Source organism: Chiloscyllium plagiosum, unplaced genomic scaffold (assembly GCF_037043375.1).
Source record: "Chiloscyllium plagiosum isolate Xiang-an unplaced genomic scaffold, Cpla_swu_hap1 HiC_scaffold_11, whole genome shotgun sequence".
Classification (NCBI taxonomy): Eukaryota; Metazoa; Chordata; class Chondrichthyes; order Orectolobiformes; family Hemiscylliidae; genus Chiloscyllium; species Chiloscyllium plagiosum.
The window spans coordinates 14,211,282-14,223,439 of record NW_028270149.1 but is presented as its reverse complement, the minus strand read 5'-3'; the positions used below and the strand labels follow the sequence as shown (position 1 = coordinate 14,223,439).

The window sequence follows — 12,158 nt, the reverse complement described above, 5'->3', positions numbered from 1 at the left end:
TAGATCGTCTCTTATTGCAGATGGACATTGCCTGGCAAAATTTGTCTAACTAGTCAATATTAGTACTCATCCTTCACTTAAGTACCATTCCCGCCCCACATTTTTTATACAATTCCCATTATTTCCATACTTGTGCAAGCAAGCTTCTGAAAAACAAACTTCACGGATGTGAGCATTACTGGCAACAACTGTATTTATTGTCCATTTTTAGCAATCTTTATATCTATTGGTTTACCTTGCCATTTCAGAAGACAGTTAAGCCATTTCTGAAGAAGGGCTTATGCCCGAAACGTCAATTCTCCTGCTCCTCGGATGCTGCCTGGCCTGCTGTGTTTTTCCAGCATCACATTTTTCAACAGAAGACAGTTAAGTCAACCACTTTGCTGCGAAACTACAAATCACATGTAGGCCAGACCAGGTTAAGGATGGCAGATATTTTCCCCCCCATATAAGAATGGACATTAGTGAACGAGATGAATTTTTAAACAATGATAATTTCATAGACAGCATTACTCAGATGAGCTTTCAATTCCTGATTTTATTTCACTCGCTGAATTCAAATGTCAGTGAATCATTGTGGAATTTGAGCAATTCTCAGAACATTAATTTGAGCTTCTCAATACTAGTCTAGTGAGGATACCATTCCCTCCCTCTCAAAGCTGACAGCTGGGTTCATCCAAATTTTAATATATATACAGATAACGTATCAGAGTATCTTAGTAAATAAGCATAGCATTTCAAAATAGATTGCAGTACACACACTTAGAAAGTATTTATGTACCACAAGACAATATTTTTCTGTTGTTAGAGCAGAGTAATCATAAATAAAACTTTAATAAATCTAACAAAATGGAGATCCTCATCAGCTTCAGCTCTAAGGTACTGCAAGGTTATACCTGGCTGAGCAAAATCCACTATTTTCAGATCCCCGATGCAGAAGATTGCTATCTACTGCACTCACGTCTGACAGATTACAGTCCCATATTATAGCAGGGTCTATTTCCCATTGTGCAGAGACACATATTAAGTTTCAAATATGATGTCCTACGATACAAGACAACCTAATCTCATGCATATAAAAATATTCAGCTGAATTCTGTGATCCAAACTAGTATTTATAGACTCTTTAATGTAATGAAACACTTTGCCTGGAGTGCTATGAAGCACTAATGCTAAATCGAAAGCAGTGAGTTTTACAGAAAATTAAAGAAAAGAGAAGTAAAGGAACTGAGACTTTTTGAGTGAGAACTCCAGAGTTCTTCATCGTAATGCAAATTGCAGTATATTTTGGATATTTGTATTGTTACAGTTCCTAAGTGCAAGCACATGAACGTATCCTTACAAAGTATCCCCCATTGCCTGTGGGGATGTTAATGGCAAATTATAATACTGCAGATCAAAGTTTAGTTTAATTTTAAATCCTTTCATAGTAAAATCAACAGTGATTATTTCTGGTGCGAAACCATTTCCCACCCCCCACTCCGACCACCGCCACTAACCCCGGCTCCCCCCTCCCCCAAGGTAATTTGATGCATCAGTCTGTTTACAAACTTCAGTTCACTGGTTCTTCACAATTGGTGACATTACAATGAAAAGAGGCAGCCACAGCAGGGAAATAAACTTGCATTGAAGTACTGACAGCCATTCAATGCTACTGATATATATGTACATGTGAACACCTTTGGTTTTCAGTATACGATATAGCTTCAGGTATTCAGTTGAGTTTGTTAATGAAACTCTCCTGGAATTTGTAGAAATAATTCCAACAAGTTATTTTTAATAGGCAACATGATTCTGTTTGCTCATGGACAAATCAAAAAACATGACACCCACATAAAAACAAGTAAAAATGTCGAGAACAGTAACCTGTGGTGGTAAAGGTATTTCACTGCCTGTAATATTAGCATGTTGGACTTCCTGTTCTGTATCAATACTTTGGCATCCCCTAGAGGCCATTTTACTATTGAACGCAGGAGAAGGGCACTATGTACACCTGCTGGAGAGTCACCTGCAGTGCACTCAAATGTCTGAACTGCCTTCCAGTATTCAGAGATGGAAGTGAAGCCAGAGATCAAGATCTGCATTTTACAGAAGAAATGGTGTTCATTCAGACACCACATAAATAACCCATTCATTAACAGTGATGCAGTTTTGTTTTTGCTGCAGAAGGGTGAGTGGTGAGGGAAATTAAATTTACATTTGAACATTCACAGACGCTTTTCATAAAAATTGCTCACAGTCAATCTGAAAAACATTTACTGATAATTCCATTGGAAATCTGACATATATTGCAGTCTTCTTTTGTCTTTGTCCACGTTTAGCACTAGTATCAGCTACGACTCAGTCAAAGACACGATGTTAGCATCAGAAGGTTGTGTGCTTAAGCCTCATATTTGAACGTAAATTATAAGTTTGAAGCATTTCTCCCACTTCTTTCCTCGATGATTTTAATTGCTCCATTATTAAGTGCCATGCCTAGAAGCTGAAATTCCACAGCACTTTCCTTCCCATTCCCTCCTTTAAGACTGCCCAGTAAGGGTTCGTGTAACACATTAAGAGGGCTGAGTTCAAGCTCTACTGCTCAGAGGTGTGTATTTGCAACTCTGAACTGGAAAATATCTCTAATTATCCACTGCCAAACATTTTAATTGGTCTCCTAATACCTTTATTAGATTGATGAGAAATTTTGTTTGACAAGTCCCCTGTGAAAGGACATATTACTATATTGAAAGGGCTATATAAATGCAAGTTGTACTCGTCTCTAGCATCTCCTTTTGATGGAGCTGTCTTCCTGTAAAATATTGCATGGGAGTGAGTTCGTTCCCTGATGTCCTAAATGAATCGGAACACTTCAATCACCGTCAATGAAATGGATTATCTCCATAGAATCCCTACAGTGTGGAAACAGGCCCTTTGGCCCAACAAATCCACACTGACCCTCCAAAGAGTAACCCACCCAGACCCATTCCCCTACCCTATCACTCTACATTTACCCCAGATTAATGTACATATTCCTGAACACTATGGACAATTTAATATGGCCAATCCACCCTAACCTGCACTTTTTACTTGGATTGTGGGAGGAAACCAGAGCACCCAGAGGAAAGCCACACAGATACGGGGTGAATGTGCAAACTCCACCCAGACACAGTCGCCCGAGGCTGGAATAGAACCCACGTCCCTAGCGCTGTGAGGCAGCAGCACTAACCACGTGAGCCACCGTGCCACCCCAATCAGCAGAAGTGGGATCACAAACAAATTCATTCATTCAATCACTATGAAACTATACATTATCCCTTGCTGTGCATAAGTCAGATGCAATGCTCCCTGCAATGATGGCGGCACTACAACAAAAGACACATTTGATGAAAAGCACTGAGACATTGAGGTCAAGAATGACATTAGTTACATACAACTAATGAAAATAAAAGTTCAGTCATAGAGATGTACAGCATGGAAACAGACCCTTCGGTCCAACCCGTCCATGCCGACCAGATATCCCAAACCAATCTAGTCCCACTTGCCAGCACCCGGCCCATATCCCTCCAAACGCTTCCTATTCATATACCCATACAAATGCCTCTTAAATGTTGCAATTGTACCAGCCTCCACCACTTCCTCTGGCAGCTCATTCATACACGTACCACGCTTGGTGTGAAAAAGTCACCCCGTAGGTCTCTTTTATATCTTTCCCCTCTCACCCTAAACCTATGCCCTCTAGTTCTGGACTCCCACATGCCAGGGAAAAAACTTTGCCTATTTATCCTATCCATGCCCCTCAATTTTGTAAACCTCTATAAGGTCACCCCTCAGCCTCCAACGCTCCAGGGAAAACAGCCCCAGCCTGTTCAGCTTCTCCCTATAGATCAAATCCTCCAACCCTGGCAACATCCTTGGAAATCTTTTCTGAACCCTTTCAAGTTTCACAACATCTTTCCGATAGGAAGAAGGAGACCAGAATTGCACACTATATTCCAATAGTGGCCTAACCAATGTCCTGTACAGCCGCAACATGACCTCCAAACTCCTGTACTCATTACTCTGTTGTTGTAAAAAGAATACAATCTTTTTGAGTTGATAAATACTTAGTCCATTTTGATGAAACCTTCATGTCAGTGAAGCATTATCAACATCCTAGGGGTTACCATTGACCAGAACCTCAACTGGACTTGCCACATTAACACACTGGTTATAAGAGAAGAAGATCAGAGGCTAGGAATACTGCAGTATCTAACTCACCACCTGACACCCTAGAGGTTATCATCTAAGGCACAAGTCAACAGGGATACTCCCCACTTGTCTAGATGGGTGGATCTTCAACAGCAGTCAAGAAGCATGACACCATCCTGAACAAAGCAGCACATTTGATTGACACCACATCCACAAACATTTACTCCCTCCACTGTTGATGCTCAGTACATATTGCTGATACTATCTTCAAGTTGCACTGCAGGAATTCACTAAAGCTCATTGGGCAGTACCTTCCAAACCCACAACCAATTCCATCTAGAAGGACAAGAGCAGTAGATACATGAGAACAACACTACTTCCAATTGCCATCCAAGCCACTCCTATCACCATTCCTTCACAGTTGATGGGTCAAAATCCTGGAATTCCTTCCCTAACAGCATTGTGGGTCAACCTACAACACAATATGCTGCCTTCTTGAACTGCTGCAGTCAAATGTTACTGTCAAAGACAACAAATGCTGGCCAGCCAGCAATGCCCATGTCCCATAATAAATAATTGTAGAATTTGGAAATGTGGACAAACTTTTCTGCGCACAGCCACATAAATGCACTATAGTGAGCTGTAGTGAGTTTGAGAGACTGAGGGAGAACTCCAGGACACCAGAGTTGTCAAAGGACACAAGCATTGTGGCCAAAGATGACGACCACCAACTAGCTGGGTTCAGCTTTCCATACAGAGCCGAGAAATCATAAAATAGTGCAGGCTGCTCATTTGTGCTCAATGTCAAACCTACTTTCAGAATTAAGTTGCCGAACCAAATCAAGAAAGTAAATAAAGCTGGCAGCAAAATATTGCTCCATCCTTCCTTTCTGGTGGTCCATTCCACTATTCTCTTCAAACATCCTGCAATGACATTGCCCTTATATAGCGCAAGAGTTCTCATTCACATTCATGTCTCCCATGAATAATAAGGAGCTGATCGCAGGAATTCAATGTTGACCGAGACACTGGACTCTGTCAGTGACAATCACACATTGTATGCCTTGGAGAGATCCTCATGTCCACAGCTCTGAACCAAAAAAAAAATTGCATTATTTATTGGGGCCAGATCAAAAAATTTTATTCATTGAATAGTGTGGAATTCACTAACTGGGCCGTCATTAATCATCCATCTCTTGTTTCCCTTGAGAAGGTGATGAACTGCCTTCTTGAATTGTTGTATTCTCTGTGGTATTGTTAAAAGGGAGGAGTTCCCAGGGTTTTGACCCAGAAACAATGAAGAAAGGTGATATATTTCCAAGTCAGCACAGTGAGTGACTTGGGACAGAGGAGGGGTGGGGAGGGACCTTGAAGGTGGCAGTGTTCCCATGTATCTGCTGCCCCTGGTTCTTCTAGCTGGAAATGGTCATGAATTTGGAAGGTGCTATCTGAGGAGCCTTGGTGAATCTCTGCGGTGCATCTTGTAGATGTACTGAACTGGTGTTTTAAAGTTGATATGAAGAGAATATATAGATATATACATTGGGAGTTTTAATAAATTTTACTGAAGTCAGTGGGAACGCAGTCTACTGGGGTCTAAATGTTGGCCATAGCTGATCAAAAGAAGCCAGTAAAGGAACAGATTTGAATTAGCGAGTGTGACGTATACAAAAATGCAGCTAACAGCGATTTGTGGATCAGACCTTCAGGTGATGCCCAGGACTGAGTGGGGAACTTTAATGTTCGAGTTTTAAACTGAACATTTGGAGTGAAGGGGAATTAGAATATTTCAGCTGTTTATTTTTGACCTGCACGGGCGTAGAGGACGTTTTACATGTTGTAGGTGTCGATGAATCTCAATGTAGTACTGACACACCTGAAGTGGCACAGCAGACCCGATAGGACTGCAGATGCTGGGGATTAAAGTGGCGAGTTGTGGTGCTGGAAAAGCACAGCAGGTCAGGCAATATCAGAGTAGCAGGAGAATCAATGTTTCATGCAAAAGCCCTTCATCAGGAATGAGGCTGGGAGCCTCAGGGGTGGAGAGATAAATGGGAATGGGGTGGGGCTGGGTGGGGAGGTAGCTGAGATGCATTAGATAGTTGGAGGGAAGTGGAGGTCGGAGAGGAGGGTGGAGCAGATAGGTGGGAAGGAAGATTAGCAGATAGGACAGATCATGAGGACGGAGAGTCATCTAGGTCTTTGCAGAGAGACAGCTATCTGCTCCACCCTCCCCTCACACCTATCACCTTCACCCACCTCTCTCCCAACCCCACCCCCTTCCCATTTATCTCCCCACCCCCGAGGTTCCCATCCTCATTCCTGATTAAGGGCTTTTGCCGGAAACCTCGATTCTCCTGCTCCTCGGATGCTGCCTGACCTGCTGTGCTTTTCCAGCGTCCCACTCTTTGACCGATAGCACAGCATCCTGAACTTGACATGAAGCTCCGAACCAAGCAGTGCATCTGGTCTGAGGCGGAGCTGGGAAGAGGGCTGGATTCCTGGATTTTTTTTTCGCAGCCTGGTGAAGCTTTTTAAAAAAAAAATCATTTCCCCAAGGAATTCCTATCTGCCCACGGTCACCGTAAAGTGCATTGTGCAAAGCACAACGTTAGATCTCAGTGTGTGGAGAGCGACAGCGAGTCAGTTTGGCATGTAGATCAATCAACCCTTGCCGCTTAAACTTTCCCTGAAAACCGTCCGTAGTGTTATTGCGAGAGAGAAAAAACGAAATGTGCAAGTTATGTCAAGATGGGGGGGGGGGCGTGGGGGAAAGAGTTTGGGGGGTGATTATATTGAGCGATAAGCCCTAATGCCTCCCTGCTGTGTTTAAAATCACTCGCTTAGACGTGGCTCAGATCTCGCTGTCTCGAAATCACAGATGATCCCGAGTTCAGAAAAGTGAGTGAGAGAGAGAGAGAGAGAGAGAACCTGGCTGCAGTCGGTCGGGTTCCCAACATTGATGTAGACAGCGGCTCCACTGTATAAAGCAACTGAGAGTTGGCTAAGTGCGGTCCCCTGGTCGAGTTCAGTCTCACGGATTGATCAGGCTCTCGCTGATGGACAAAGGCACTGATTCCTGTGAAATCCTGTTGGAGCTATCTACGGGCTTTAAAATATAAGGGAAACACAAGTCTCCATTACCGACATCTCCAAATCAGGGCTGTAGCCGAGTTGCCCTGCATGGTGATTAGAATTGCTGTAAACCTTAGGGAAAATAATTATGACTCGCTGTCAAACAAGGTGAAGTTGGAGAGGCCCCAGAATTTTTTTATTTAAAAAAAGGTGGAAATTGCTGCATTTCCCGAGCTCTAAAAAGAATCGGTAAACTGAGGGTGAAAATGCATTGCTTTAGCAACTCCACTGAACTGCACAAAGTTGGGTCATTTTCCTCTCTCTCTCTCTCTCTCCCCCCGAGGAAAGTAAAGAGCGAAGTGATTTCTTTCCTGAAAAAGAAACGCGGCGGCAGTGCTCGGTTTACGGAACATGGGTTTAGTTCGATAATCACGCCATTAGTTACGCCGACGGTGGGCTCGAAACACGTGGGCGTCTTACCAATTTCCTGGGAATTTCGAGCGCGGAGGCGTTGCTGTGGGTTTGCGAAGATTAGGAACGGAGTGCCCTCCAGTCGGTGTTTCACCAGCCGCTCCTGGATCCCTGGGCTCCAGCGCACGGTTTTCCAAACAGGCTGCGACCTTGGGCGATGGGCGAACGCGTCTGTCCGCACATTTCACGGCGAATTCGCCTCCTCTTCATTCCCAGCTGCAAGCGTTCAACTCTGTCCTTTCTCTGTGCGCACACACACACACACACTGATGCTGCAGAGTTATCTCCAGTAATTTTTGGGGTGGGGGAAGCGAAGCGAAGGAGGGTTTCTTCCAGACTTGCAGCACTCCCCCCACCCCCAACCTTGCAGCTCTTGGTTTTATTCCAGCTTCTGCCTGTCACTTCATTGTCGGCCGTTCGGGCGCTCCATTTGCGGCTAGCAACCAAAGGGGATAGGGAGAGAATCGGAGGAGGGGAAGAGTTCCACTCACTCAAAAGGTCTGAGCAGTGGCTGGGACAACCCTTGGATTGCCCACTTCGCGCCCCAACATCCTGCCTCTCACCATAATATCCATTCTTTAAAAAATAAATAAATAAATTCCTGGGGAGTTTTGCAAGAGCTGCTCAGCGGACCGCTATTTGGTTTTTCCTCTGATCTGACAAATCTTTCCTGTCCCCTAAGCATCAGCTATATTGCAACGACCAAACTGCTGGGTTGCCGACAGTTTCCCTCTGTTCTCGTTTCTGTCAACTCTCGCCAGCTTCTCCCACATGGTGAATTTCTGAACTGCACCTTTCAAAATCCAATATTTTAGTTTACCCGGGTCCTCTCTCTCTCTCTCTCTCTGAAAGGACTCAAGTGTCTAAAGCGCGCACACACACAGTCCCCCCCCCATTTCTCCACGAGCCGAGCTCCAAAAAAAGATGCAGAAGACAAAACGACTCAAAGCCACTGCTACAGCAGTTGCTGCTCGCCGACTAGTCACAGGCACCCTCCTTGTTCAATCACACACTTTAAAACAAAAAAAAATTCCCTCTCTCTTGCCTCAGATTCAGGAAAGGCGTAACTAACCCACAGCCACGAGAGAGAGAGAGAGAAAAAGCACGCGTACCTGTTTAAGCAGTAATTTGTCTACCCCGTTAACATTCAGCCACACCATCACCGCCGCCTACTGGGTACTTGCTGCACACACTCTGCACCAGGGTCAAGTTGCAGTGCTCACTTCTCTTCGTCCTGGAAGCAGTCATCATTAAAGTGATATTTTTGGAAAGGTACATGCATGGGAATGAGTTCACTCCCCCCCCCCATCCACGATGCATCGGGCACTCCTCATTTCTCTCCCGTCTTATTTTAATCGCAAAATTACGAATGAGTGCTTTAATTCAGGCATACACGTGCAAGTCTCAAAAAGCAAGCATATTAACAAACGCTGTGTGGAATTAAATGTCATATTGGGGTCATTGATACTTTTTGAGGTGGCGTTAGGGGGTTTCGGAAACGGTGCGGTACTACTACACGCGTTTAAGTTTTTTTTTAATTTTAAAAAATGATCCAAACTTAGAAGCTGTGAGTGTAACCGTACAGCAGAAATCAACTGGTCACGGTGATCAGGATAAACTTGCCGGATTGCCGTTTCAGTTTCAATTTAACCCCTTTCACCCTCGATTTAACCCTTTCAACCCGATCAGGCTCCCCTTATTTGTTAGGATTAATGGGAACGTCATAGCCCAGAGATTAGAGATCAGACAAAAATATAACAGCATGAAAAACGTGGTTGTGTTACACTGTGTGGGATTTTTGTCGTTGGAAGAAGATTTTGCTAAGTGGTTACAGGATATCTCTGTGTATAGCTGGCTTGTTCGTAAAACAAAAATGCGTAGATACGATATGACCAACTATCCTTATTTTATATCCAGCTTCTTGTGATTGACTATATCATGACGAACGACAGACTAACCACTCCTCTGCACAGCTTTTATTCGGTGTGGGGACAGGCTCACGTTGAAAGCATCTCTGCAATATCGCATCCATCTCCTTGCAAGACATAGAGGAAACAGTTTACACCAGTACCTTTCAGTGTTTATCTTTCTGAAGTGTGATATCTCTTCAGTGCACATGTCATTACTATCAGGGATGCCCTGACAGACATCCCTCAGCCAATTATGCACAGATCCCTCACAATTCTGGCAAATAAACGCTATTGACGTAAAGATTAGAATCTTTTTCTCCTTAACTTTATCTCTCTCACCCTTTATTCGTTTGTCATGTTCTCTCCCTCACACATCTGTTTGTGTTCATTATTGGAATGCGAGAGTCTTCACACAGCATTGAATGAACTATGCACATATTTTTGTGTCAAAACTATTCAGGGTCACCAGGTGAAAATGATAAAATGCCATCTCCGAGTACAATCCTTGGGATTTTTGGGCAGTTTATTCCAATTGATATTGCAGATGTCCCTCCAAAAGCACTCAGCCAAAATTTTCAGGCAATCAGACCATTTGGAGTTAGACTAGATTCCCTTCGGCCCAACCAGTCCACACCGACCCTCTGAAGTGGAACCCACCCAGAACCATTTCCCTCTGACTAATGCACCTAACACTATGGGCAGCTTAGCATGGCCAATTCACCTGACCTGCACATCCTTGGACTGCGGGAGGAAATCCACACAGACACAGGGAGAATGTGCAAACTCCACACACAGTCACCCAAGGCTGGAATCAAACCTTGGATTCTGGTGCTGTGAGGCTGCAGTGCTAACCACTGAGCCACTGTGCCACCCATGACCTTATGGGACTAAAGATTAAATATAAACATGTTGGAAGAGACACTGGCACTTAACACTCTCATTTGAAAGAAGCAGTTTATGGCTATTTTTAACATCACCTGAAGGCTCACATCAGCTTTTATCAGATGTCCTCAATCTACTGGCACCCAGCAGAGAAGATTATTCAAATAATGACTTGCATTTTTTCATGTTGCAGCTTTGTATCCCCAGAACCTGTTATAGTCAATGAAGTAATTGTAGATATTAAAACAAACACCTACCCAGACCTGTTATAGAACATCATAGAATCCCTACATAGAACATTACAGCATGGTACAGGCCCTTTGGCCCTCAATGTTGGACTGACCTGTGGAACCAATCTGAAGCCCATCTAGCCTACACTATTCCATTATCATCCATATGTTTATTCAATGACCATTTAAATCCATTAAAGTTGGCGAGTCTACTACTGTTGCAGGCTGTTCCACGCCCCTACTACTTTCTGAGTGAAGAAACTAACTCTGACATCTGTCCTGTATCTATCACCCCTCAATTAAAAGCTATGTCCCCTCATGCTAGCCATCACAGTCTAAGGAAAAAGGCTCTCACTGTCTATCCTATCTAATCCTCTGATCATCTTGTACGTCTCTATGAAGTCACCACTTAACCTTCTTCTCTCTAATGAAAACAGCTGAACATCCCTCAGCCTTTCCTCATAAGATCTTTCCTTCTACAGCGTGGAAGCAGGGCATTTGGCCCATTGAGTTCGCATCGACCTTCTGAAAAGTATCTAACCCAGACGCACCCCCTAACCCTATCCCCATAACCCTGCATTTCCCATGGCTAATTCACCCAACCTACACATCCCTGGATACCATCAGCGATTTAGCATGGCCAATCCACATCTGCACATAACCTGCACCTCTTTGGACACCTCTTCAAGCAGATGGGTCTTGAACCCAGGCTCACCGGTAGGTACAGAACCATTGCTCCATAAGCTCACAATGTAGTGTTTGTGATCACTATAGAAAGTACAGAGAGGTGACAGAATGATGAAGGGCTGACAAAGAGCTTTTGTCCGATACGTCAATTTTCCTGCTCTTCGGATGCTGCCTGGCCTGCTGTGCTTTTCCAGCACTACTCTGATCTAAACTCTGGGTTCCAGCATCTGCAGTCCTCACTTTTGCCATAGAGAGGTGACAGCCAATTTGCACACAGCAAGCTCCCAACTACAGGTTGTGACAATTCTGAGTGATGTTGATTGGAGGAAAAATATTAGAATTATGTTTTAGAATTATAATTAGGTTTTATTGCCACATGCACTTAAGTACTAAAGTACATGAGTACAGTAAAAAGTGTACAATATCACCACAGAGCGCCATCTTCGGTACAAAGTATCCAGTTACAAATCTTAGTACTAAAATAGATTAGGTACAGAAATATTATCCAGGCAATAGCAAATAACACCTCATTTGAAAGATGGCTCCTCCAACTGGGCTTCAACTGAAGTGTCAACCAAGATTTTGTGCTCAAGCAGAATAGAACAGAACAGATTAGCCTTTATTGTTACATACACTCAATGAGTATCGAGAAAATTTTAAATGCCGCCCATTACAGCGCCGAGCCAGTTACAAAAGTACCAAGGCACAGCTACTTTAATTACAAGATCCGAGA

The 12,158-nt window shown here is 43.7% G+C and overlaps 1 protein-coding gene across 1 annotated transcript in view; it reads right to left on the bottom strand.

Annotated features, from left to right (window-relative positions):
* il1rapl2 (interleukin 1 receptor accessory protein-like 2) overlaps window positions 1–8,492 on the bottom strand; it is a 1,049,350-nt gene extending 1,040,858 nt beyond the window's left edge. The window contains exon 1 of the mRNA XM_043705153.2: window positions 7,726–8,492. The gene's annotated coding sequence lies outside the window, so the exon portion shown is untranslated. The remainder of the gene's footprint in view (window positions 1–7,725) is intronic.
* Window positions 8,493–12,158: the final 3,666 nt, after the last annotated feature.